Source organism: Ixodes scapularis, unplaced genomic scaffold (assembly GCF_016920785.2).
Source record: "Ixodes scapularis isolate PalLabHiFi unplaced genomic scaffold, ASM1692078v2 PGA_scaffold8__174_contigs__length_109621045, whole genome shotgun sequence".
Taxonomy (NCBI): Eukaryota; Metazoa; Arthropoda; class Arachnida; order Ixodida; family Ixodidae; genus Ixodes; species Ixodes scapularis.
In genome coordinates, this window is record NW_024609883.1 from 88,540,459 (window position 1) to 88,567,146 (window position 26,688).

The window sequence follows — 26,688 nt, forward strand, 5'->3', positions numbered from 1 at the left end:
AATAATAATAATATTAATAATAATAATAATAATAATAATAATAATAATAATAATAACAATAACAATCACAATATACTTATTCACAAATGCCTATATCTCCAACTGTCTTATCAGGTCCGATCAAACCCAGCAGGGGCTTGTGGGACCAGACCCATCATTAAAAATAAAACAAGTCGAAACTTAAAAAGTCTCTCGTTCACCAAAAAAAAAAAGAAAAGAATTTTATCAGCAAAAATTGGCACAAAAAAGAAATTCACATATAAAAGAACTTGTAAAGGTCGGGCTTTGCAGTCTGACGTACACGAAAAAAGACCCAGCATCAAAACTAAAAGAGGTCAAGCCTCGCAGTCTCAAGTACACAAACAAAATCTTTCCATAAACAGAAATTTCAACGAACAAATATTCACAAACCTTAAGAAAAAAGGATACAGGTCAACTTTTGCAGTCTCTCCTACACACAAAACAAAAAAAAACGTCTGACAGGTTAGTTCTGCACACAAAAAAAATGGATTGAGTTTGATGTTTGCGGAGTCTCACGTGCTAGACAAATTACTTCACATGTGTTGACGTTTGCAGTTTTGCATGTACATAAAAGAAAGCACAAGATTTTATGCGCGGGAGTTATCACTTTAACTTTAGAGATGTAAAAAAAACACACACAAACACTCACAAGTTGTTTTTCATCCACGGAAGTTATCACTATTAATGCAAAACTGAAAAAAAACACAAAAAAACAGCACAACACACGAAGATGCAAACTGATGAGAAAATAAGCAGAAGACGCATCGGTTTTGGGGGTTTATGAAACAAAAAACTTTGCCCGTTTCGGTATTTCAGTGGTTACTCTTAAAAGAGGGTACCTGTGAATTTGGAGGAGAAAATCAACCGCAAGGAAAACTTAGGTATGCAAAGTGTTAGAATGAGAGGAAAAATAGACAACTAGATGACTACTGTCTCAATGCGTCAGAAAGCATGCTTCACAAAAAATTTTCAGTTTCTTGATTGAGTCAAGAGAAAGCAATATGTCTGGGATGTCGTTAAAAGTACTTGGCACATAAAAGGATCATATATTTTTGCCATAGCGTGCTCTAACACGCGGAGTTTGGAAACGCGGAACAGATGTAAGTTCAGGAGATGTGATCGTGGGGACTTTGAACTCACAACCCAAGAAGAGTCTCCAAATAACAGTTTGGAGAAAAAGTGAATGAAAATAGTGCAACTGAATCCAAACAAAGAGGTTGTCACCTGATAAATCTGAATTATATGCGACACTTTTCAGGATTCTTTTTAACATTGGATGAATTCGTGTACGCCAGAAAGTTGGACAATTAAAAAGGAAACTCAGTTATACTCTACCATAGAAAATATCTAAGTCTTCCTGAAGCTCTTTGAATGACTTTGGGACATAAAATAACAATCATAAAAATAACTGTAATAATAAAAGTAATATAAAAATAAGAAATACTTTTTGCGTTTAAATGTCTAGCCGATCAAATCAAAATTAAATTTCCCATATATTTTATTCCACCGTTATTTTAAAATATTTTGGTAAGAAGCTTGATTCCAAAATATAAAGGTTTATAATTTCTTTATTGGAAACCAACTCAGCTTTTGGTGTGCTGCATTTGTGTCTCCAATCTGACTCGGTAATCCTGTGCTGAATTTCCGAGTTGTTTCCTTATTCGGGTCAGCCAACAGTCGGCTGATCTGAATCAGGATTCAGACCACGTTCAGTCGTACGCTGTAGTTTTTATTTCAAGCGCTAAATGGTGGCTTTTCCGTTTTTTTTTTGTTCTTTTTTTTGTTGCCTCCTATTTACACAGGATGTTGATCAGCACTAAGTGGTGGCACTCAATTCGTTGTTGTCACTACTTCCTTCTTCAAAGAATAAAAAAAAAGAAAATAAGAAATCTCGCAGTTGCTTTTTTACGTTAACTCTGCAGCAAAATATGGAATAATTTGAACAAGTTCTAATAAAAAGTTAGGGAAACTCAGTAAGCAATGAGCGTCTTATGTGACAAATTTCTGATTGCCAAACACATTTGAAATTACCAGACATCGATTTAACATGATGCATCAAAATACAGGATACATGTTAACTTCATCTAATTTAGGTCGACTTCCGCTAAGATCTAGGATCGTACTGACTGTTTTCAGATGCCTTATGACAGTTGAAAAAGTGGTATTTCTGACGTGTCTAGCTTTTGTCACAATTTATGCCAAACCAGCAGAACGATATGCTAACCGATTCTTTCCAATTTTTTTTTAAATATACAACTTCAGAGCTGATTGCTCAAGCACTGAGGGCGCCTTCACTAAAGCGTGACCTCTGAATAGTCGTGAACATAGTAATTACACACGAAGAATCTGTAACCTCTCCAAGTTTCGCATTGTAAGAAATTCAGACCTGAAATAAAAATTAGGTAATGATATAGATGAGATGCACGAGAAGTTACACAGTGCGAATATTTCCATCGTTAATATGGAGTTTTCTAATACAAAAAGACAAGCGACCTAAAATCGCCGGCTTTTGGGGGGTGTACTGCATTCACACGTTTTTGTGCACATTACCTCCTATTGTCACAGACAGCTTAAAGATATGATGGGCCTTGCTTATCATATTTCCCTTTTCTTGGATCGTGATCGGTTCCTCGGCGAATTATCGGAAAATGCTGCAATCTGATTGCATGTGGAGGTATCACTCGTATAATATGGTTGGGGCATCGCCACTCCCTGCGGTTATTTAAGCTGTCAGTGGAGCCGGACACTGAAAACTGTAGGGTGTTTCAAGCAGATAAGAGTGCAATTTAGAAAGTTAAGGCTGCACCTATTGCAACGTTAAACATTCTGCGTGCTTCAAAACGTTTTCTTTTTGCGACATCCTTTCTAACAGGGCGTAGCTGCAGGAGAGTCAGGCACCGATCGCAAACAGAATGAATTGGTATCTTCGGGCTCTCGTGGGAATGGGCACCTCGGACTCGCATTACGAAGCGGAAGCATATCAGGTTAGAGAATATCGCTCTTTACGCGAGACGGCTTGGAGTGCACCTTAGGCGGTCCATTACGTTTGAAAATAGCACGTGTTTACTGCGTAAAAAAAATAATAAAAACTTTCTTTGGCTTGTGATGGCGAACTGGCGCTCAGTGAAACAACCTTAAATGGTAAATGTACAACATATTACAAAATAGATAAACGTAAGAGAGAACACAGACAGGAAGGCGAGAGTATATCGAGAGGTGAAGGTGGTCATTTGAAAAGGAATGCCATTGTCTCTATTTGTTTATTTTGTAGCCAGTCCTCCCTGTAGTCTTCAGTTTGTTTCACCTTCAGTATTGACGCAGCCGACGCTACGAGCTGATCGGGCCAATCAGACAGTGTCAAAAACGCACCATCATGTCCTTTTTTTTTTACTGTACGTGTTCTTTAATTCCCCCCCCCCCCCAAACCAATCATAAATAAATAAAAGGCCTAGCGACTTGCGCTTTTGAAGCTGCTTGATTGGTTACATTGCCTCGTAGCGTCGGTTGCGTCTGGACTTAACTAACACCGAGTAGAGGCTGTTCCAAAAATAATTAATATGTTTGTTATTCACGGCAATAATAAAGTTCGCGTCGCCCAACGCTCGTTCTCCTTTCTTAGGTAGCACTACAGGTCCGAACCAGGTGCCGAAGTTTCAGGAGTTACCGTTATCTTGTTCAAAAATTAAAAAAAGTGATTTTCTTAAAATTTCCATGAGAAAATGGCGCCCGACAAAAATTCTCGAATACATGGAGCTCTATAACGGCGCCAGAAACCTAAAAAGTTCAAAAATGGACCCCACTTTTCCATTTCAATTTTCTGAAAATGATATATAACGTTTGCATAAAATAACTGCTAGCCATGGACTTTAGCCGTCTGTCTCGGACCACTGGTGCTGCACTTGGGCGGAGATTGATGGTTCGGCGATTCATATTTTCTGTTCCCAATTTAAAAAAAAAAAACAAAAAAAAACAATACTTTTTTTTGGTGGGGGGGGGGGGTGGTTTGTGTATTAGCACTGTTTTATACTCTACACTCGTCATCTGTATGAGGATAGAAATTTGTCTGCTTCTTGCGCAGGAGTTGCAGTGACGTCAGAGCCACGCAGAGCTCTGATTGGCCTTGAATGAAAGGATAGTGCGGAAACCTCAATGCTAGATGCCTGGGGATCTACCCACAATTTTTTCGATCAGCGAATAAGAGCTCAGCTTTCTGACATCATCGCAACTTCTCTGCAAGAAGCTGACGAACTTACGCTCCGTATAGTAACCGACAGTTTAGGAAACGCGGGGCGTGTCTTGTCCGGAGCATCTCATTTTCACTCCTCCGCCAACAAGATTGCGGCATCACTCTAAACAAATGAAAAACAAATCAAGAAACTTGAACGCAATAAGCCACGCTTTATGTTTCTTGAGATGTCAATGCCTATAGTTTGTTTCAGCATGAGTCAAAACGCAGCCAACGTTACAAACCTATAAAGTCAGACAAGCGGTAACAAAAACGCAACGTCAAAACGTTCGTTTTCGTGCGTGTTGCACCACTACAGCAGGAAATCGAGCTCTGCGAATGCACTGTGACGTTACGATTTTGGTATGTGTGTCTCTCTTGGCCTTTCTTCTATACTCCGCGACAACTTTTCTTGGCAATGCAGTGGAAGGTACGTCTCGCGTCCCCTCTCCCATTTTGAGTGTACGAAGGCTCTCCTCCTCTCCCCGGAAATGGGGGAGAAGGAAAGCCTGCGTACACTCAAAATGGGAGAGGGGACGCGGGACGTACCTTCCACTGCATTGCCTAGAAAAGTTGTGAAACGAAGTATGGAATCTCCGGTGACAAGTGCTTCAGTTGGGCGCTGGGGCCAATAGACCCCTCTTTGAAGCTTCATCAAGCAACACTGGTGGCCGCCATTGCTTTGGCACGAAGTGCGTGGTTGGAGCAAAGTCGTCGCCGAACGCTGACGTAGCCCTCGTGTCCAATACATGCTCAGAGTCCGTGCCCTAACAATGGCGGATTCGGATAACTGGCGCTGAAGCTACCAGATAGCGTGCACGTTTGAAAAGGGGTTATTGCACTGCTCCTGTGGCCAGAAATAGGTGGCTGAGAACAATTAAAAAGGGACACTATAAAAAATAGTGCTCGACATTGCAGCTATTACTTCACACCAATAGGCATGCTAAACTTTGTCACCCGCACAGTAGTGTGCCACTTGTAGATTCCCAGTCATGAAGCTCCCTCCGTGCAGTAGCCGGGGTCGTGAATAATTTATTTTCTACAGCAGCTTCGTTGACCACGCAGTATGACCGAGGAAAGTGTAGGCTGTTCCAAGTACCGAGGCTCGATCTAAAACGGGCCGTAAAAATCGGCTCCCGCACGTAGCAACCTAAACATTTCGTCAAAGGTGCACTTCACAAGTCTCTTTTATTATGCAAAATTACAAAGCGAAGCTTTGTTTCTGTAAAAAAAAAAAGGCAAAAATACTTGCCAGCGTCAACGACGTACCATGACGCAGACGACCGAGTCGAGTGGTTGGCCGCGTTTGGCGTAGTTATTGATAGATGGCGTCGGAAACAGCGTCGGAAGAGCCGACCAGCGAAATAAAGCAGACGATGCGCAGACGAAATCCGTCTGTAGCAAGAGCGCCGCTGGCGCCGGGAGGCCTGGAAATGTGTTTTCTTTCATTTTTGTTTATTTTTAAAGCAAAGGTGCATTGCAAGAACATCATAACAGACCACGGTCGTCGCGAGCATCTCGATAAGGAGGTAGCGCAATCTATCAATACGTGCGCCGAACGCGCCCCCGCCACTCAAGTCGGTCGTCTGCACCGCCGTCCGCCGTTGACCCTGGCAAGGCTACGAACCATTAAAATCAACATCAGGGCAGAAATAGTCAACGTGACACGTTCTCACATGCAGATACTAAAATAAGTTCGCTCTCTTTTTTTAAAAATAAATGTTAAGTTGCGTGCAAAGAGATTTTCAGTTTGACTTTGATCGCGTCTTCTGTCATGGACTGAATGATCTGTGATACGTGTACTACGAACTGCGTTACATGTGATAAAAAATACTAGTTCACGTGTTTCTTTGGCGAGTAGCGAGATGTTTGTCGATGCGAAACTCTCGCGCTCGTGCGCACAGTCCTTGAACAGACATAGCCGTGGAGCGGAGTACTAAGCTATCAAGAACTCGCTTCTTTTCAAGGTCGCTCTTGCGGCAGGTGTTACACACTCAATATTATGATTTTAAATGTCGGCAAGAAACTTCCAGAGTGGAATAAATTAAAATATATAAAGGAACTCAAAACGCACCCTCTTATACTTGCCACAACCGGAGAACCCTTTTACCACTATAAGCTTTTGAAGCTTTAAAGATTATGCTTTTTGTTTTCTAACCCGACCCACCTTGTGTCAATGGCAGCTGGCCAACTATGGCATTGGAGGGCAGTACTTGCCGCACAACGACTACCAGCAATACTCATTGAAAGAGAATGTAAGTTGTCTAAAGCTACTCTCTGTCGTGTTTCTACACTTCGCTTCACTTTGACTGCGCCCACAGAGCACGCTACAATCCGGCACTGCCAATCGAGCATGGTCAAATTTTCATGGTCATGGCACTCGCTCTTTTTTTTCGGGGGTTTAATATCAACCAACTAGAACCAATCACGCACAAACAAAAAAAGAAAAAAAAAAAAGCCAGGATCGTGGAGCGCATTTTTCTGTGCGTGATGTGTATAGTACGCAGGAGCAAACGAGCAAAGGCGATGAGCGCCATGACTAAGCACTTTGAGTTTCGCTTGATCGCCTTTATCCCATTGCATCGTCGGTTGCACACGACACCTCTTAACTGAGAATGTGTTTGTGTATTCTTCTATTCGTTCTTAGTGTGTGTACTATCGGGGAAAAATGAAATGCGAACAGAGGAGCGCGTGGCTCGCAGTACATGGTGCGCCGCCTGGAAGTGAGCCTAGGAGCGAGGGTGCGTGGCCTACTGCGACGTGTTCACGCCCCTCCCTCTGCGTTCCGCAAGCTTCAGCAGTGCGCCTCTTAGTGCGCTAAGAGCTATCACCGCTATCTTTGCTGGCTCAGCGCGTGCGGTGCAAAGAAGCTCGCCGCACTCGCCGAGCAGGCAAAGATAGCGGTGACAGCTTTCAGCGCACCGAGAGGCGCACTGCCGAAGCTGGGGGAGCGCCAATCAAAAGGCGTGAACACATCGAAGTAGGCCACGCACCCTCGCCCCTCGGTTCACTTCCAGGCGGCGCAGCCTGTACCGCGAGCCACGCGCTCCTCTGTTCGCATTTCATTTTTCCCCGATAGTACGTCCTTCGTTTTGGGCTCTAATATATGCACGTAACAAATTTTCTCGCCTGATGCGTGGAACACATCCCTGCAGGGGCCCTAAGCTGGACGTTTGGCGAAAATGTCGGCGAGATTCCTGACCGCCGCGATTGGCCAGCGCTGCGCTTGACCGTGGCGCTGGCCAATCGCGGCCGTCAGAGATCTTGCCGTCCTTTTCGCCGAATGTCCAGCTTAGAGGCCCAGGTGTGTTTACCGCGTCATTAAGAGTAGTTCCTCAATTTCCGCCTAGTGAACTCGGAGAAGTGTCATGCTTTCGCCGATCGCGATCCGGTGTCAAGTAGTTGTACATGTACGTCGCAGACGCCTGCTCTGTTTGGCACTCATCGAAAGCTTCAATACAGTCACGGATCGGAACTCCGTGACAACAACGACACAAGCTTTTGCTCGTACCCTTTTTGGCCGGTGCTTCTAGCGTCCTCCGCCGGGATTGCGACATCCGACCACGCGAAAGGTCTGATTCCCTGGGCTTGTGGCCACTTCAAGACCACTTTCGATGTGTGTTCGGGATGAGGCGCTAAACATACCCTTCGAAGACGCCTTGCAGGCACCCTGCCCCTGACTCCGCGTCTATTATTGGTTGCTTATACGCTTCCAGCCATGACTCGTGCAAAGGCACTGGCCATTTTAAGACGAATGTTGTCTTCAAAGATGGAATAAAATTGCAATATTTCGCCTTACAATGGCAGAGCACAAAATACCGCACAATCTGCCTTCACCTTCACCATAAAAACATTCGTTGTTACTTTTTTTTCAGACGTCCGACTATTACTATTATTATAAAGCAGGCGACAGACTGGCCACGCTTATGATTTACGTAAGTGAGACTCTTTTCTTTATTTTTTATCCCAAACGCGTAGTAGCGGTATTTCACGTAGAATATTCTGTAGTTTTCAATTGCGGATGAAACGTGCTTATAGTTTCATTGCAATGTGTACATCGTTCTGGAGAGCACGAACTATTCGATCATAAGTAAAATTGATACATTGGTATATTTTAAGCACGAAGGAAAAGCCCTAAAATAAGGCACGTTCATGCTGCTTGTGTTTTTCGCAGCTTCCAGTTCGTTCTGTGGACGTATCGGTGGCCGAGCGTGTTAAAGGGGCGTTCCAACGAATTTCATTCGGAATGCTTCGCTTCACTTCACACGACCTTAATGACACTAGTGGGACCCAAGTATACTCGCACGCATCGCCACTGACCAAGAGTCTGTTTTGTTGCGGTGGAATTTCAAGGATAAAATCTCCAGATCACGTGGCCGCTTTTTTTTGGGTGCGAGTTGAAGAAGTGAATGCTGCCCGTTTTCTTTTTTTTTTTTCTTCGACTTATTTTGTGTGCGGTGAAAAGCAAACGCGTGTTTCATACGTCATTAAAGTCAGGGACTTGCTTTTTGCGGTATTCGCTCTAAGTACAAAATCGCTGCATCTCCCTTTTGACGCACAGCACCTTGGAAGAAGTGGAGCAAAATCTCGCTCTGCAGAACTCCGGGGATCCTGGGTTCAGTCCCCACCCGAGCCCGTTTCTATCTGGATGAGCAATGCAGCGACGCGCGGTCGTGTGTCACTACTGCCTGGTGCGCGTTAAAGACGCCAGGCTAGCAGAGGAGTGGTACTGCACTGGCTAAATATCTTATCTATAGCAGAGACACCAGACGGCCATTGGGGCTGACTAACTTCACGATGGCTAGACATAGAGACAATACAACTTTGCTCTTTCCATGGAGATGTGGAAGCTGTCATTTCAGAGTCGGCCTATTGCCGTCGGCGGCGTATAAAGTGTAAGCCACTCCCTTTTCTGCGACGCCACAGCTCGTTGCAGTGTTGCGGTCATTAAGGCATGTTTTTGTCTTCTTTCCCACTACTTGTTGTATATTGCTCTCTTTTGGCGAAGAGAATGAACTGTAAGGAGGCTCATTGTCCCGCTTGTTTTCCACGGAGCTCGGTGTTTACCGAATGTGAAATCTGTGAATTGAATTATTTACGTCACCTTTTTCGATCGAGTGCGAATTAGAGACATGAGTGCTGTGTCAGGGTTGAGCTGTTACTCCTATTCAATCGGTGCTTTACTGATTAAAAACGAGCCTTAGACATATTATGTCACACTTTTCAGGAACATGAGCCGAGTGCTGCATCAAAAACACGAACGAATAATTCATCGTTTATTTTAGGATGAAGGAAAAGTGGGAAGCCTGGATAGGTGTGGGCCGCTACTAAGGGGCAAGTTGCTACCTGGCAAATAATTCGCGTTGTCGTTGTACCCATCCCATGGGGTTTCTAGTTCTCTGGTTGGCCAATAGGGGTGCGACGATTACATCACCTCCATTCGGCAACAGAAGCCCGAAGAATAGCTATGAATCTCCAAGGCACTGGATGTCTTTGCCAGTGAAACCGGGGATGACTGTTCAGTGACCATTGCGAATCAGCAGCCGCGTTGACGAAATCACTGCATGTCCCACGAAAACTAACACAATTTCTTTAACGTATTTAACTTAGTGCGAACATCTGTGCTTATTGGTTACAGATGACTGACGTCGAAGAGGGCGGAGCCACAGTCTTTCCAAGTGTCGGAGTTAGACTGACACCAAAAAAGGTTAAACTGCCTTCTTTCTTTCACCGTGTCTTATAACCAAAGAGACAAATTCCTCTATACTCATCGATGGCTTTAAAAAATCACTTCGGTTATTTTGCCGAAATTGTGACTCGCTCAGAATGATATTTTTGGCATTTTTCTCCGACCACATGAGCCCATGGCGTAGGCGGCTGCTCCCTTTGCACGGGAACTGGTGCAGCCTGGGGCATTCCACAGAACGCTCGCGCAGAAAGGAACAAGTGAAATACAAGGGATGTCAATTTTGGGATATAGAGAAATTCCACACTCTATAGAAGTGCCATTGCACACGATTTATTGCATCGATGTACAGGTATGGAAGGCACCCCCATCGCCATCTGTTGGCGAAGAATCACATTAACCGAGAGTGAAGTTGAACCTAAAGAAAAGCGGGACGTGTCCTACATCTTGTTAAAACTCAGCGGACAACAAGATTGCGGCTTCGGTCGGCAAGAACAGCAAAGTACACCGAAGCTCACGCCTTCTGTGCAAGCTTAGAATACCTTCGACAACGCTTCGGCGTCTCGTGCACTTCGAGTGCGCACGCGCAGCCAAAGCACGGCGGAAGGCAAGAAGCGCGTGCTGGAGAAGGTTCGTTCGAAGGACCTGTCCTTGCGGTTCCCACTCTCCCAGAAGCCACAAACGAACATAATGCTTTTTGAAAGCAAAAAAACAAAACAAAAAGTTCGTACTTCTTTTTGTTTCTAAGCTAAATGTAAAATTATTGTTCGTCTTAAAAGAAAAATAATAGTGTGGGTAGTGTGTGTGGAACCAATTCCAGCCCCCAAAGGATCAGTCCTAGCAGGAAACTTCGTTTTGCAGGGTGATGCCGCGTTCTGGTGGAATCTGAAGGCGAGCGGGGAAGGAGACAGGCTCACGATGCACGCCGGCTGCCCAGTCCTTTACGGATCCAAGTGGAGTGAGTTTGTACACGTCGCTCTGTACACCAACTCAACTCTTTTACGTCGAGTTACGGTCGTGGCGCTTCGGGCGCGCTTCCGGTCTTGAGGTGTGGGCGGAAGTTGTCATGTGACGCAGGGCGTTCCTGTGTTGTTTTGGAAAAAGCCCAGACTAAAACCTGTCTTCTCTTCAAAACGCCGCGACTGCGGCTGTACCGAAAGAGCCGGGAAAGGTGTGAAGATAATTTTTTTGTATGTTTTCTGCCTAATTGGTTCGTCCGAAAACCTAAATAGGTGCCGTGAAAAGAAAAAGAAAAAAAGCATATGCCTTCGGCCCCCGATAGCTTGTGCGAGAAGCACTTTTGAGTTAAATTCACGGATACCTGTGGCCGTCATATTTATTTGTTTTGATGAACGCGGGAAAGCTGTCAAGTTGTCCGAACGCGCACCCTCGGACATAGTTCAGCGCGTCTTAACGTTCAAACAGCCGTCTGACCGTTCGAACTGTCGTCTGCTTTTTTGAACTGCCGTCTGCTCGTTCAAGCGACAGTTGCCAGCCAGTATAGACCAAACATAGCGATAAGAAGTAAGTGCAGGCCTCAAGATATGTCTTTTAAGTTTAAATGGTGTGTGGAGTAAGTAATCTCGGTATAAACAGTAGGTACGAGGATATGCTGAGAATTATTACCAGTGGTCATTCATCACCGACTTGTTATGTCTGATTTCCTGCTTGCGATTTTAGAAATCGGCGTCAAGCATCGCAGCTACTGTCCACGCTTTTGCAGCTTGAGCGACGTCAGGACTAAAAATAGCGAGCGGAATATCATCATATGAATCAGGCTTTAGCGTCCATTCTGCGGCGTTCACGTGGAAGGAATCGCAGCTTGTCGCATTATTTACACGAAGCTTCGCGGTCTACCGAGCCTCGCTAATTTTGCCATGGCAACTAGGGTAGTAAGACATGGTCAAAGAAACGTTTAATCAAGCATTCCCACGCGAAAAAAACCGTGGGGACTCAAACCGACGCTGACAACGTTACATTCTTGTTAGTTATCGTTCTTTTCTATTCTTCGAGTGAAACGTATAATCATTACTTTCGGATTGAATGGATAAATATAGCATCGTTTAATTTACATGATTCGAACATTTCGTTGCGATGTTTCGGATCTCTTCTCTCATGCCTTCCTCGATACGTCTGCTTTGCCGACAGAGATCGGGTTCACACGCCCCAAAATAATTTTGATCTGCCCTCTGATCATAAAGTCTTTGAACTGTGGAGGAGCTAGGCGTGTCCTGGATGGGTGCTGCTGTATACCTTCAGGGAGCTTTGGCCCTCTACTTGGTACTTCAGTACTGATGTTGGCGCTTGGTCCAGAGTCCTCAAGGTCGTAGTTAAAATAGTGGTGTTCGATGTTCTCGGCCTCACTTTCGGCGTTGGGTGAGTCCTCTGTTCTCCAGAGTTTTCAGTCTCACATTCGGAGATCCCACCATCACCTTCCGAGTGGGGATACTGTCGAAGTTGCCGGCCAATGATAGAATCGCCTAGCTAGGGGATACTGATATCTCGCGTAACATGCCCTGGCAATTATATAACATTGACGACTCATTCCCTCTGTCGTATGTGGTCTTGTTGTGGGCGTCTGATTCGTACTTTGTTTTCACCCAAATGTTTGGTCACCTCGAACAGACCATCAAATAAGGGATCGAGTGTTGAGGATCTGGAACCCAGAGTGCAAAATGCTGTATCACCGTTCTGGACATCTGGTGTCTTGCATTTGCTGTGGTATCTACACTTTGCTAGCGTATGGCTCTTTTCTGGGCATTTTCTTGATCTGGTGAGCTTGCTGGCAAGATAGGAGAGCCTCGTGGCCTTGTTAAACTTTTTCTCAACGTCGGACAGCAAAAGCTGACTGGGTAAACTTGGGCCGTACCCTTGGATTAGTTCGAATGGCGTGTGCCGGGTAGATTTTTTGCCTTGAGCCGTGTATGGCGAAAACCGCTTCGGGAAGACTCTTGTTCCATTCGGATGGTGCTTGATAATGTTGTGGAGTACACAGGTTGCCGCTATACGGACACAAAGTTTATTGAATATAGCTTGGGAAAGGTTTTCTTGTGCCATTCACGGCTTTAAACACGCGATTAGAGTCTACATACGCGACGGTTATTAGAGTATCGGCACTCAATTATCCATTTTTTTTCCTTTAGAGCGCAGCTTTTCGGCGTTTGTTTCCGGCTTGAGCGGCGTCGCCGTCGGCGTCGCCGTTGGCGTCGGCGTAACCGCGCGGTGCATTGTGGGAAATGTCCCATAATGCACCGCGCGAGGGTTACGTGGCAAGGGTCACGTGACTTCAGGAGGGTCACGGGACCCTCGGGCGGCGCATTATGGGACATTTCTTGTAATGCATTGCGCGGGGGTCACGTGACGTCACCAGGGTCACGTGACGCCATTAAGGTCACGTGACCTCAGCAGGCTCACGTGATGTCACCAGGGTCACGTGACGTCACCAGGAACACGTGACCTCACGAGGGTCACGTGACGTCACGTGATGCCAAGGAAAAGCGAGGAGGACTGGAGGAGGAGAGGGTACGCATGAGGAGAAGAAACATACCGTCCCCTCCGTACCCTCCCCTCCTCCTCCTCTTCGACAGCTGCGCTCTAATTCGACGTTACAGGAAGTTGTAAACACGTCTTTCACTTTAATAGAACGCAGCTATTAGGCCATTTGCTCCGTTTTGCTCCGTTTTCGTGCTGTTCAGTTCAACGCGGGCACCATAGCCCCTTTTCAGAAGTCCGCGCAGTCGCCTGTCGGCCATTGCTTGATCACGAACTCTGAGCGCGTATTGGAGACGACGGCTGCGTCAGCGTTGGGCGAGGATTCGGAGACAGTCAGGCGCTTCGTGCCCAAGCAATGGCGACCATCAATGTCGCTCGATCAACTTTTGAAAAAGGTCCTCATAGAACCCTTTTCAAAGTTTATGCGATTTATTGAGCATTAGTTACGCCGTTCGGATGCTCAGCCGATATCTGCTTTGCACTCTCGCAGACTTTTTTTTTACATTTGTGGAGGACGAAAAAACGTTTCCTGCGATTCTTAAAAAAAACTTGAGAAAACCTGCATTAGCGATTATCAGCACCAAAATGGCTGGAGGACCGTTACTCTGACGCGTGCCTCATTTAGCAACTGCACACGGGATTGGAGGATCTCGCCGTGGCCTCTGAGATTGCAGGTGTGCAAAACGTAAGAGTTTGTAGTCGTGAGGGAAATCTCGACTGGGATTCCGCGGAGAAAGGAGGACTGTTCGTAAATTTGGACTGCATAAATTTAATATACGTAAGAGCAAGAAAGTATACCAAAGGACGTGGTCTTCTTTCGAGCCTCAGACGAGAACTCCGCTCGTCGGGGTCGCGGGCTCTACGGGAGAGGGGGAGCCAATACGACCGCTGGCCGTTGGGAGACCTCGTATACGCCCCGACTACAGATTGTGTCGGCGTCTGGTTTCACTCCTCCGGTAGAAGAGTTCCGTTTGCTTTGTGGACGACCCAGGGCGGTGCATGTCTGGGCGCCTCTCTGGCGGCTGTCTCAACGATCCGCCACAAGCTTAATCGCTTTGGGCTTCTTTTTTTTTTTTTGTGAACGCTGTCTATAAGTGAATCTCTCTCCGCCATTATTGAGGAACTGCAGGAATCTCTGTAATTGCCACTGGCTGCGCTTATGTTTTAGACGAGTAACAAGTAAATGAAAAGCGTGTCGTCACGCAGGAAAGGTATTGACCAAACCATAAATACCTTGAGCTTAGTTGATTGCACAACAAAGAGTGATTACAGACTGGTCGCCTGTGTTTAACGACACTAAATTATGACAGTAACTTTGGCAGGGACACGTTCATACACTTGAGTCTGAATCATGGTTATTTGTGATGGTTTGTTTTCATTCGTCTGTCTTGGTTCTCTAGCGTTTATGGGATTTTACTGTCAGCAACAATTCAAGAAACGCAGCGCGTGACGATGAGTCCAGCATATCGTTATTGCTTAGCAGCCAATTGGATTGCGGCATCTGCCGATAACAAACCTAAAGAGCGAATTACGAAACAAGAAGACTAACTACAGTAGGCCACGTCCAGAATTTCTTAAGTCGTCAGCGTCGATAGTGAACTTCCCACGAGTTGCACGAGAGTGCAAACACGAGTCTCTTGTCTCGGAGAGTGTTCACCGTTTTGTAAAGTTGCCATTCCTTTGTCGTGCAGTCGCCAACAAGTGGTTCCGGTCTTACAGCAACGTGTTCCGGCTGCCCTGCTGCACAGACCGGAATGCCTCTATTGGACCCCTCGTCTGATGAACCTTCCGAGGCCTCGCGCCTGTCCCTACAATGTGGCCCTACTTCAGCAGTAGGCGTTATACTTAAACTTTTTATCAGCCACAGAGATATTCGGAGAATCGCTGCTTGCAATAAAATTAACTTGATATGATATTAAGTATACTACAAAGTGGTTTTTATATGCGCTTGTGCTGTGTGTATGTTCAGGCAGCGAAGGTTTTATAAGCCCGATGTGCGTCTGAAGCCACCGTCGAAGTAAAGCAATTTATCCATTGCAGTAAGACTTCTAGACAGGGCCGGCTTGCTGGCGAGCATATCTCGTGGCGGTTAAAACAGCCCCAAGAGGAAATTTGAGGTCGCGTGACCAGCTTCATGAGGAAAACAAACGAAACGTACAGTAGTCACCAAACTAACCCGGAACGTACGAACAGTGTCTTATTTTTCGGGAGCGCGATCCTGGCGGCGGCCGAAGAACTGATTCATGACATGGCGCTCAATGGAGCGGTCGGAGCAGGTGAGGTCGATCGTTGCACCATGGACGTCAGTGGAATTTTTTCCGGTCGATCATTATATACTTCTCCATCTTTTCTCGCGAAGATAGATAGGTGACTGTCGAGGCAGTCCGTGCTTAGATGATTCAGTCAGAAAGCACCTGATGCTCCTACTGAATCAGGCGAAAAGTACAGATTACCTCGCGGGCAAACTTGTGTTCATCTGCGGTCCAGAGAACGCAACGGCATGGAGCCGTTCTTCGGCTGCCGCCAGCCAGGATAGCATAGCTTCTATGAGATAAGACCTCTTTTGCGTGTTACGGAAAAGTTTGGTGAACTATGAACCTATAGTGCTCGATGCAAATGTCTGCGCAAGGGCATCCTCGCTAAGAATATTCAATTTCGATTTTGCACACAGAAAACGGGCGAAAATCAACAGGAGGAAACAAATGAGTAGGCGGGAAATTAAAAGGGCAGTCAAGGTTTACGTTTGATGAGTGGAACCCGTCTGGTGCGCTAGGTACCTTTTCCTCACAGAGCCGGTCACGTGACAGCACATTTTCATTTTGACTATAGACCAGCGTTCGAAATTCTAGCGCCCGGCGATAAAAATTTAATATAATAATCACAGACGCAGATTTCTTGTGAAGAGGGGGGCCGTGCATAAAACAAGCTTTTTGCTTTTTACGGCAGTCTTGGCATTGGTGGTGTTGCAGTTTTGTGACCATGCATTTCTGGCGTTCTTGCAGAACCAGCATGTGCAAAGGTTTCTAAATAACAGAAACCTTGGAAAATGCGGAGCCCCCCACTGGTGTCATGGTGTCAGCACAAATAAACATGGCGGTGCCCATGGAACAGAGCCGACACTGGCCTATTTTAGCCGCGCCGAGAGAGATACGGCCATTCTCTAGAAAAACCGGCCCTAAGGTTTTTATCGTGTATCACACACAATACACGACCGCACTCCAGTACGGGTCTCATCCAGTTCCAAACGGGCAGTCGGGGGGGTTGATTTCAGTATCTCTGGGCTCTGCAGTGCGAGCTTTCGCTCCAAGCATTCTGGTGTGCGATAAAACACGTGGAACGAGCTACGACGGAACGAACGGAACACGTGGAGCTCTCTCTTTCCACTTGTTTCGAGCTACATTTTATCTGCAAATTCTCAGAAAAGATGAAAAGGGTCACATCGCGACCGCTGAACTGACGACCAGTACACTGCAAATCAATTTTCTTACAAACCATTTCAAATACAGAGTTTCTGGAAGTGTCAGATATAAGGGCGCCTGATCCTTGAGGTGTGCTTTGTTTGCTTTATTACACAGTAAGCGGCACGCGAGCATGAGGGTGTGCATTTGTAAACACCCCAAATATTTATAGGGCAGGGTCTTTATATTCATGCTGTACCTCGGATGATATTAGACCTGGATCAGCGTATGTGACCCTCCCAAATAAGAGCCGGATTCGTGCACATTTGTAAGCCGTAAGTTGAGATGTTAAGGAACGTCTTATCCGAGATCGGTCTGGTCTGACAACAACATGTGGTGTCACTTCATGCTCAGTACTCGAGCCACTGCATGTGCTACGCTTAGAGTATTGAGGCTTCTTTCCCCGATTTGCTAGCAGACGCCGCCATCTTAGTGCTTATAGTGCGGAGCAGATGCAACTGTCGATCGTCAGAAATAAAAAAAAGCTACTTCTTCAGCTGTAGACATGGTGTTTGGAAGGTCGGGCGATACACTTTTGCTCTTTCGCGAACTGTTTTAACATGCCGTTTAAACCTGAGACTAGGAAGAAAACTTTACGATTTATATTATAAGAAACATGAAAAAGGTTACTCACAAGTTTTAACATTTCTGGAGGACAGAAACGCGTTTCCTGCGATTTTATATAAAGGTTCACGTAACTAACAACCACGAATTTAAGCACGAAGATGGCGGAAGCGTCGCTGGTCTAAAGCGTAGCTTATGTACCAGCTCTATAGACCAGTGTCTGCTCTGTTCCATGGGCGCAGCCATTTTCGTTTATGCTGACGTCATGACACAGAAGGGGGGCTGCGTTTTTTGAAAGGCTCAGTTTCTTTTAGAAACCTTTGCCCATATCGTATGCTTCGTTTCAGCCTAGGCCCGAGCACGGCCGATGTTATGAGCCGAAGGACCAATCAAACAGCGAAAAAGGCACAACGTCATAGTGTGCTTTCCGCAGTTGATAGGAATAGACGGTATTCGCCGTCCCTCTTTGCGTGCTCCTCTGCCGGCTGGTCCTATCAAGCGCAGGGAGCACGCCATGACATTGCGCTTTTTCACTGTTTGATTGGCCCTTCGGCTTATAACATCGTCCGCGCTCGGACATAAAGTGAAACGAAGTATAGTGCAAGAAGGTAAGAAATGCACAGTCACGAAGCTCCAAGAACCGCACCGACGCCAAGAGCGTTGTAAAAAGCACAAATATTGTTTTATGCGCAGCCCCCCCCCCCCCCCTCTTTACAAGAGCCTGCGTTTGAGATTATTATTTCCCATTTTTATCGCTGGGGGCTAGGATTTCGGACATAGAGTAATATACACAAGGTGATCGGACACTGGTCTATACTCAGCACGTTTGAGGAACTCTGGCGATTGCACCGTTTTAATTCGTTCCTCCCCCCATGCAGAGGAAAACCACTCAGCAGCTACTGGACCGTTTAAGCCGCCATGAAAAACAATGTACGCTGAATATGTAACCTTATACCCGCGGCGCAGAAAGCGTATAGTACTTCCTTTCCCTTCAAGTCCGACCACAGCATGACGCTACAATCCGACGGCGCAATATCAAGCGGCGCCAAAAGAGCACCGTCACGCCGCCCCTCGCGTTCATGGGTTTGCAATCGCCGGCCCAAGCATTCAGCCACCCGAAAATGCCCATGATCGCGGCGTGCACTCGACACGCGTGATTGGCTTAGTCGGTGATAGAAAATGCACAAAGATGGTGGGCGCCGCCCTGACGACGCACTTTTTGGCGCTGCGCGCTGTCTGATCGAATCTTATCTGTAGTACAACAAGTTTCCCACTGATTTATCGGGGTCACGGGGTTTACGGGGTGCATTTTCGACACGACCTGGGTTGTGGTGACGTTGCTTGACAGCCCTCTTCGGCGAGCAGAACGGGCTGCCGATTTCTCGAAGGCCGATCTCCAGTAGCACTGGCACCAAGAGAACCGCGCCATGGCGCTCGCTGTGGTGAGTTACGGCGTCTTTGTAAGTACATTTCGTATCATTCACAAACACTTGCACGTTAATGAAGTATTGCAATGTAAAACAGGAAATGTTACGGAAAAGCAGTGGATCAGGCGATCGGTGCGGTACGACCGAGGCGCTTGCGGGGTCGTTGATTTTTCACTTCTTTTCCCCCAGCGACAAGTTGTATGTCACATGTTAAAACAGTTAGTGCGGTAGGATATCTGTATGTAGATTATAAACTTCGTAGTAACGACTCAGAGTTTGGTGGTAGCCTGCTGTAGGTATGTCCTCGCACCCCAAATCATGCACCACCACCACCCCCTCCCCCCGCCGGAAAAAAAATTCCTGGCTACGCCAGTGTTCAGTGCGCGCGATCAAGCGCCGTCTTAAGGTGTTAAACCGAAGACGCACTGTTATTCTGACGTGTGTTCCATCAGTAGGGGGAGTGGGCCACCAGCTCGGAGGACGTGGAGCGAAAGCTCGCGCTGCAGAACCCAGGGGTCCTGGGTTCAATCCCCACCCCTGTCCATTTTGATCAGGATGAGCATTGTGCCGGCGTGCGGTCGTGCATCACTACTGCGTGGTGCACGTTAAAGACCTCACACTACCACTTATAGTGCATTCGCTAAATTCCTCATCTACAGCTCGGAGTCTCGTCGCCCGTTAAGGAAGACTAATATCTAGGCTGTATAAGCATACGCACACCCCAATATGTATTTATTTGATCAGTCACTCGCCGCCGATCTGTTTTACCACAAAGTGCGAGTGAGGCAAACCCTACGGGAGCGAGCACCATGTTTTTTGTATTTGTTTAATAGCTTTCTTAGATCCGTTAATTTGCGAGAGCTTAAGTTCCCCCTACATCATCGTTCTAGCAGAATCCACCGGCTACCGGGTTCTAATGAGAGGGCCCTCTGCTCGGACGGCCCTCTGTAATGCCCTCGGTGCCTTTGCGACTTCCAGAGGGACTGCCTTTCACGTCCCCGCACCACCTGAGAAATTCTCCATTGAGGTAAGATTATGAAAGAAGCCACTCTGTGCATTCAGAGACAGCTTTCAAAAGTTGTGGAAGCCAAATACAAATGCTGATATCTGAAGTAAAAAATCAAATTATTAATTTTTTTTTTATGACTTCCGCATCTATATTTTGCAAGCCATCTGTGGCAGGAAAGTGTCATGTGATCTCATCCAAGTTGCTCAAGGCACTGAACAGCTACCAGTTGCAGACCACTGTAACGTTATCGTTTAATATGCTATTTTTTGGCACGCTGCTGGTATTGCGGTACTGATGTTTGGACGCCTTTTTCTTGCTAGTTGAGTTGACGACTGTGGTGCTTGGGTGAACTAACTTGGTCAATTAACTCCCAAGTCGTAGGGTGTCGTTGGCTTGTAACTCTCTTCTCCCCCGGTTAATGTGGCTCAGATCACCGTCGTATTGTCAACTCAGTTGAAGTTCTCTCGACACCACATTCTCACACATCTTGCCGATCGTCCCGCTCTAGAGCAAAACCCACACACCTTGTCTTCTTCAAAAGCCCGAATGCTCCTCGGTCACCCGCTCGGCGACTATAGCCCGTCCCATGCCCATAGTTTTGCGACAACGTCCTTTACGTGACAAATCTAGCTTCTGTATCGAACATCAATACATGTTAGTGTTCAATTTATAAACTCAACGCTTCAAAGTAACAGTAGGAGCTTCCTCCAGCATCTATCAGCAACCAAGCAATGACGAAAACCAAAGCTCTAACTTCCAAAACTAAAAACTCGGGAGTATATGCACAGAAGGGGCAAGAGCGTAATCTCAGTATTCAAAAAGGTGTCCTCAGAGGCTACCAGCTTTAAAATTATGATAGTGTTTGAGGGGGTTTAAATTCAAGGAGTTTTAAAAAAGCAAAGATGTGAATTTCTTTGTACTATTTGCATCCCTTGGATGTTAGCAGGTATTCAGTACAAAAAAAAAAAAAAAACGGAATAGAAATGTTCATTAGTGCATTTTTTTTTCCGTAACGAAAAAAAGGCTTCGACTAAATTTCAGTTGCTAATGACATGAGAGGACAAATACGCTGCTCAAGGATGTAAATGGATTGTTTGACTACTGGGGCGATTCTTTTACAGGAGACGACATTCGCTCCAGCCCTAGCTTCATCATCTGAGACCAAATGCACGAGGGGGTCGCACTGCAAGCACATGGAAGGAGAGCACTGTGACCTCGTCAAGCTTGTACAACTATCTGTACGGAGTTCTGAATTGATTCCCTCACCTGCTAATCGGTACTGATGACCTTATGAAGGTGAAATCACCCTGGATCCAAAGGAATAGCCTGACTGAAGGTGAACTAAAGGTGTTTCTGACTTTATCCTTTTATGACTTGAATGTAATCTGACTACTTAATAAAGTTTGAAAAATCGAAATTTTTTTTCGGAACCGTCCCACTTTAACTTAATGTGCACATTAAAACACGTCTTTTTTTTTTGCTTTCCGGCCAGAAAGGAAAGCCAACGAATCTCTCTCTATCTCGTCGCATAAAGAGAATTGGTGCAAGACGGATTGGTTATTTTAGATTTGCAATCAGTTTCATGAGTGGATAAAACTAAAAGCAGAATACATATTCAAAAAATTATTTGTCAATCCTTAGAATTGGTGAAGTGGGTAGTTTATACTTGGTTCATGCAAATAAAAAGGCAGAACTAGCTCTAGTGGACCTTGAAGAAGCCTTTGGGACCTGGGACTTCTGGTTTGACTCCCCAGCACACAACTAGCCTCTGTTATTCCTATAGTTTGTTTTACTCTTTACGAGGGCACATCCGAAGCAATAAGCATGAGCGTGTTGAGCTGCCGTTAAATCAAGGATGTCCCTAGGCGTCGAGAATAAGTGTCGACAGGAGATAGTGCAAAGCCGAGGGTACTTGTTGCACACCCATACTTGCTTTCAAGCTTGCAGATTGAAGGGAAATGATTGTTTCTTGATTCATATTTGTTCTTAAACCTGTTTGGGGTTGTATTCGTTCATGTTAACACTATTTTTTTTGTCATTTTAGATAGAAATAATCTAGAGACAGATGTTGGTGTTCAGACATGATGCTTTTATTTTCATAACGGGCAAGAATGCAAAACAAAAATTGGTAACGGTCTGAAAACCGTTTTTCTGAACTCAAAATGTGTGCCATTGCTATACTGTTCCATACAAAGCACACCAAGGAATAATATAAAAACTACTGCTGCGAGAGTGGCTACACCTGGCATCTTATTCGTTTATAGCGTGCACAGGTAAGACACTATACTCCGTTCCACGATAACTTAGAAACCTGTGGAGGCTGCGGCCACCGCGACCCAGTAAGAGCTTTGGATCAAGGCGCGTGACAACGTCGAGGCCGCGGTGACTTTGTTACCGCCACAGCAACAGCGCCGTCCACGACGAAAGGTAGTTCTAGGCTTCGTTTTCTTTTCGTAGTGTTTCCGTCAGACTCATCCGACCACAACACTTCACGGCACGGAAGAGAGACGAAGACATGTTGCTTTTCAACAACACTTAATACGGATCAATGCTTTCTCGGTGAGAACGTGACTTCTGAACGATGTTCGAGTGATCGCAGCCGAGAGTAGGACCCCTTCTGCTTAAAACATCGCACTAGCATTATCATCCGCCACAGATGCGTGGGTAAATTGAGCATGTGGTTGTTTCATAAAAGTGTTCCTGAAGAGCTCACTACTCTAGCGTACCGCAATGTTTCGGCTGTGGATGTTCACCGGAAGTTGTTTGATTTCGCAGTGCACGACTCGGTGGCCAGCCGACGTCAGCCGGTTCCGCCGACCGGGACTCGCATTTAGCGCAGCAAACTCTCCCGTGACGTGCTGCCACGTGTCTCGCTCCGACGTTCTTACTTGGTCGCGGGAGCCGTAGCCTCCTCGGTTCCCCAACTTATCGTTAAACGTAGTATAGACTAAGTTGTCTGCTGGTGCAAGTAGCTTTGTCAGCATCATATATAATGTATGAAACAGTGTATATCTTGAGAAAACAAATAGTCATTCAACCTTTCTACTGAATGTGTTCGTTCATTAGAAAAACTTGTTTCAGTGGACTTATTACATTCAACATTAGCATGGACGTGACAGACTAAGGCAGATAAGGTCTTTACAAATGCTTCAGAGCAGTTCAGACAGTTTCTAAGTAGCTCATGCAGAGCGGCTAACATGGGAACCCCCAGGATATATGAGACATCATTGGCGAATCTACTTTAGCCGCAAAGCACACCGAAATAAATATGGGCCTTTCTAGAAAATCGGAACACACCAAATAATTCAATGGAAAGGCGCATCATGAACAGTTTGGTGTCAGGGTGAATTTCATCTGCCGCGGCAAAGCTGAAGCCTTGCATGCCACCGTCACTACCACATGCCAGTAGTCACTCAGTGGCTGGCATGCTTAGGCATTGATGAAACAAATGCAATAGAAAACAGGGTGGTTTATTTAGGAAAACTTAAAATAACGTAAATTGATACAAACTCGAAACTCGGGTGCGAGCCGGATACCCATCCGACCGCCTCGGTGGTCTCCGTATTAATAAAATATGGCGGATACTCTAAAAGGATGATGCCCATCACGCTAATGCTGACGCTAACACAAGGAAGGATCTTTAATGAGTGTACTAGAAATGTGGAATAAAATGGAACTGCCTTGATTTTCCTGATAGCTGAATGAGCACCATTTCTTGAAGTGTGTTTCTGGAGCCCATCTGGGACCTAGGAATGACGAATGCTGTTAGGAATTTCGTCACTTGTACACTAGATTTTGCTTGGCCTAGTCTTCCGAGTGATCAAAACAAACATATATACATGTTAGTCATTGTTTAATTCCACGTCAATTCAATGATGCGCTTATTAGCAAGGGGACAGTGCGCAATCTCCGAATTTTTCGCTCGATATGTCTGGTTTGAAGATACACTGCGCGACACTTTTCGCAGAAAGACTGCAGTTCTTTGGCAGTTCACTTGTACTGGATAATGTAACACGACAAATTTGCATTGTCCGAGTTGGTTCACAGTATTACACGTAAAAGCCATTCAAATTTTATTCCTGAAAAAAAAAAAAAAAAGAGAGATCACGTTTTTGTGGTAAGTTTCGAGCTGTGCATTTCTAGTGCCATGATTACATTCATGGACTTCAACTGCTATACCAAATACATTTGACCATACTGCGTCTCACATAAGCGCGAAAGAAGCGAAAATTAAACTCGAGGATGTGACCAGCGCTTGCATTGCATGAACGGACATGCATGGTAGTTATGATCAAAGCTCAGAACTCGCCGTGTAGATTCGATCGCGTTTAAAATGAAACGGAGTATAATTTATACAGCCTCCGTGTAGTTTCGAGTCGAAATGAAGTATCTTCTCTTAAATATCACCTTCCAAGGTGGGGTTCGGAGGACTGCGAAAACGCGCTACCTTCTTAGATGCTTTTCAAGTAATAGCCTATCGACCGCGACGCAAGATTTATAGGGACCGTTTTGAGGGCAAAATTCCTTGTGTTTGTAAAGGACGCACAAGATAAAAGGCAACTTACTGGCACAATCGGACGGCGGTCTCGTAGTGACGGGCGCAACCGGCGTTTTTCAATCGCGAGGCTGCGCAAGCGCCTTCTTTTTGCTGCTTTCTTTATCTTTAAAACTTCGAAATGCCTCGAGCAGATGACAGAGGAATTGTAAAGGGCACAGAGCCGCTCGATCTTGTGAACTCGTCAAGTTTTAACGTGACAATAAGCAAAAAACTCACTGTCGCCGCTACGGCACGGCCGCCCATACCAACGCCGATGTTTGTTTACCCCAAGCCTCCTTCCCGACATGTGCGAGGGCGGAGCTTAATCGGAATGGTCATCAACCTCCTCTCCCGCCTTCGCACCTCCTTTTCCATGCGCAAAACACGAAAATGAGCCCACTTGCGAGGAGTATAGTCAGTGACTGCTAAAGAAACGCGGGTATTGGCAAGCACCGCATGCATCACATTATCGTCCCTCATCAATCATATTTGGCCGTTAGCCGATAAAGACGTCGAAGAACCAATCACGAAGTACGAAACTAATGAAAAACACCATTTGTTTCTTATTCAAGTCATCAATGACCATGACAGACATGGTCTCATGTTACATTGTAACGAGCGCAAGCCCCATCAAAGCAAAGTATTTTTTTTTATATCTTACACGTGCAAACAAACAATATTCAGTGCTTTCACAGTTAAATAAAAGCTAAATAACTTTGTACCCCGCGCACAGCTGCCCTAAGCGAACAAGCCAGAGTTGCACATTGACGCTTCAAATGCAGCAGCTGCGGCTTATAAGCTTCCTGTGTGCCTCATTGTAACTCCCGTAAGCAAGATTTTTATGTTATTCAAATCTATCGAACAATGGAAAAATCCAGTGCTTTGCTTTTTTCTGGTTTTTGTGACATGTCGCGTTTGTGAACCGCACAGCTGCCGGTGTTTAAAAAAAAAATGCGGGAGATTCTTTTTTTTTTCTACATGTGCAAACAGCGAGTCAAGCGGGTATAATTCCACTGGTGATTCAGTCGACCCTGGGATTCTGCAGGGAACAACAAAGTAGAGAGCCCAAACATGAGGGAGGGGGCAGCATGAACCATGAGCAGCGTGGTCACTTTGATGGCGGGCGCCTCCTCTACAGAGGCTGGGTGCATGTCCGCAGGCGTGCTTTGTCTAAAGGCATGAAGGATAGCGGGCAGTAACAAAGAAGAGAGCAGGGCTTGTTTGTGGAAGTTAGCGCTCGTCCTGTGTTTTCTGTTCCTTTTCTTAGTACTCGTTGTTACGCGCTGTCACACCTACACCATGTACAGCGGGTAGAGATACTGAGCAAAAGATGAAGACGATTGGAGGCAGCCAACGCTTTCAACTCCTCATATTTCTCATTGCAGACGCGGCCAAAAAGTCACGTGACCGCGATGGAGCAGGTGGAAGAAGTTTAATGTCTAGGCAAACCTTTAAAAAAAAAAGACGTATAAGAAGGGCGTGACGTAAATAAAGGTCAATGTACCCAGAAACCACGTAGCAGATATCACATTTTGTTTCTCCACCTTCGGCCTCGACGGAGAAATCGCCAAACAATACTTTCGTTTGTGCTCGCGTATACCCAGGCAAGCCGGCGCAGCTGACGCATACGTTCCGTTTAAAGAGACGGTTTGGGAGTTCCGCGTGGGAGTGCGATAATTTGAAGAAGTCGCTATGACGTAAGTAAATGAGCCGCACCGTATTTATTTCTAATTGTTTAATAACATTTTATACTAAGATAAGCAAGAAGGCTTCTGGGCTGCAGGTTTAACCGACGTGTGGCGCCTAGCTGTTTCAGTGTTTATTTGACTTAGCACTTTTTTCTCGTTGGCTAAAGATTACAAGTATTTTGTTTAAATATAATCACGGACTATTATGGAAGTTAGCACATTTACCGTACTGGAATCAGGTGAAAGCTTATTCGGCGTAACATGTTTTGTTAATTTAGGTAGATATATTGTTAGATGATCATGGAGGTAGGAATATTTTCGCACGTATCAAGCTACATTCATGCGAATGGCTGAGGACTTAACGACCTCACCGTTTCGAGCTCTTTATAACTATCTTCACCGCCCTGTCTTCCTCTTGTTGCGAAAACGACGACCTCTGTACGCATCTCCAACGACTTCGCGGAGCACGTTTCGCAGTTTAAAAGGGAGCGCCGAGGAGAGCATGATATCATTCGACGACATTTCGGTTTTTGCAAGTGTTTCTGTCCATCTGGCGGTTGCCACCTCAAGGAACGCCCGCG

The 26,688-nt window shown here is 45.7% G+C and overlaps 1 pseudogene; it reads left to right on the forward strand.

Annotated features, from left to right (window-relative positions):
* LOC115331902 overlaps positions 1 to 15,216 on the forward strand; it is a 30,460-nt pseudogene extending 15,244 nt beyond the window's left edge.
* Positions 15,217 to 26,688: the final 11,472 nt, after the last annotated feature.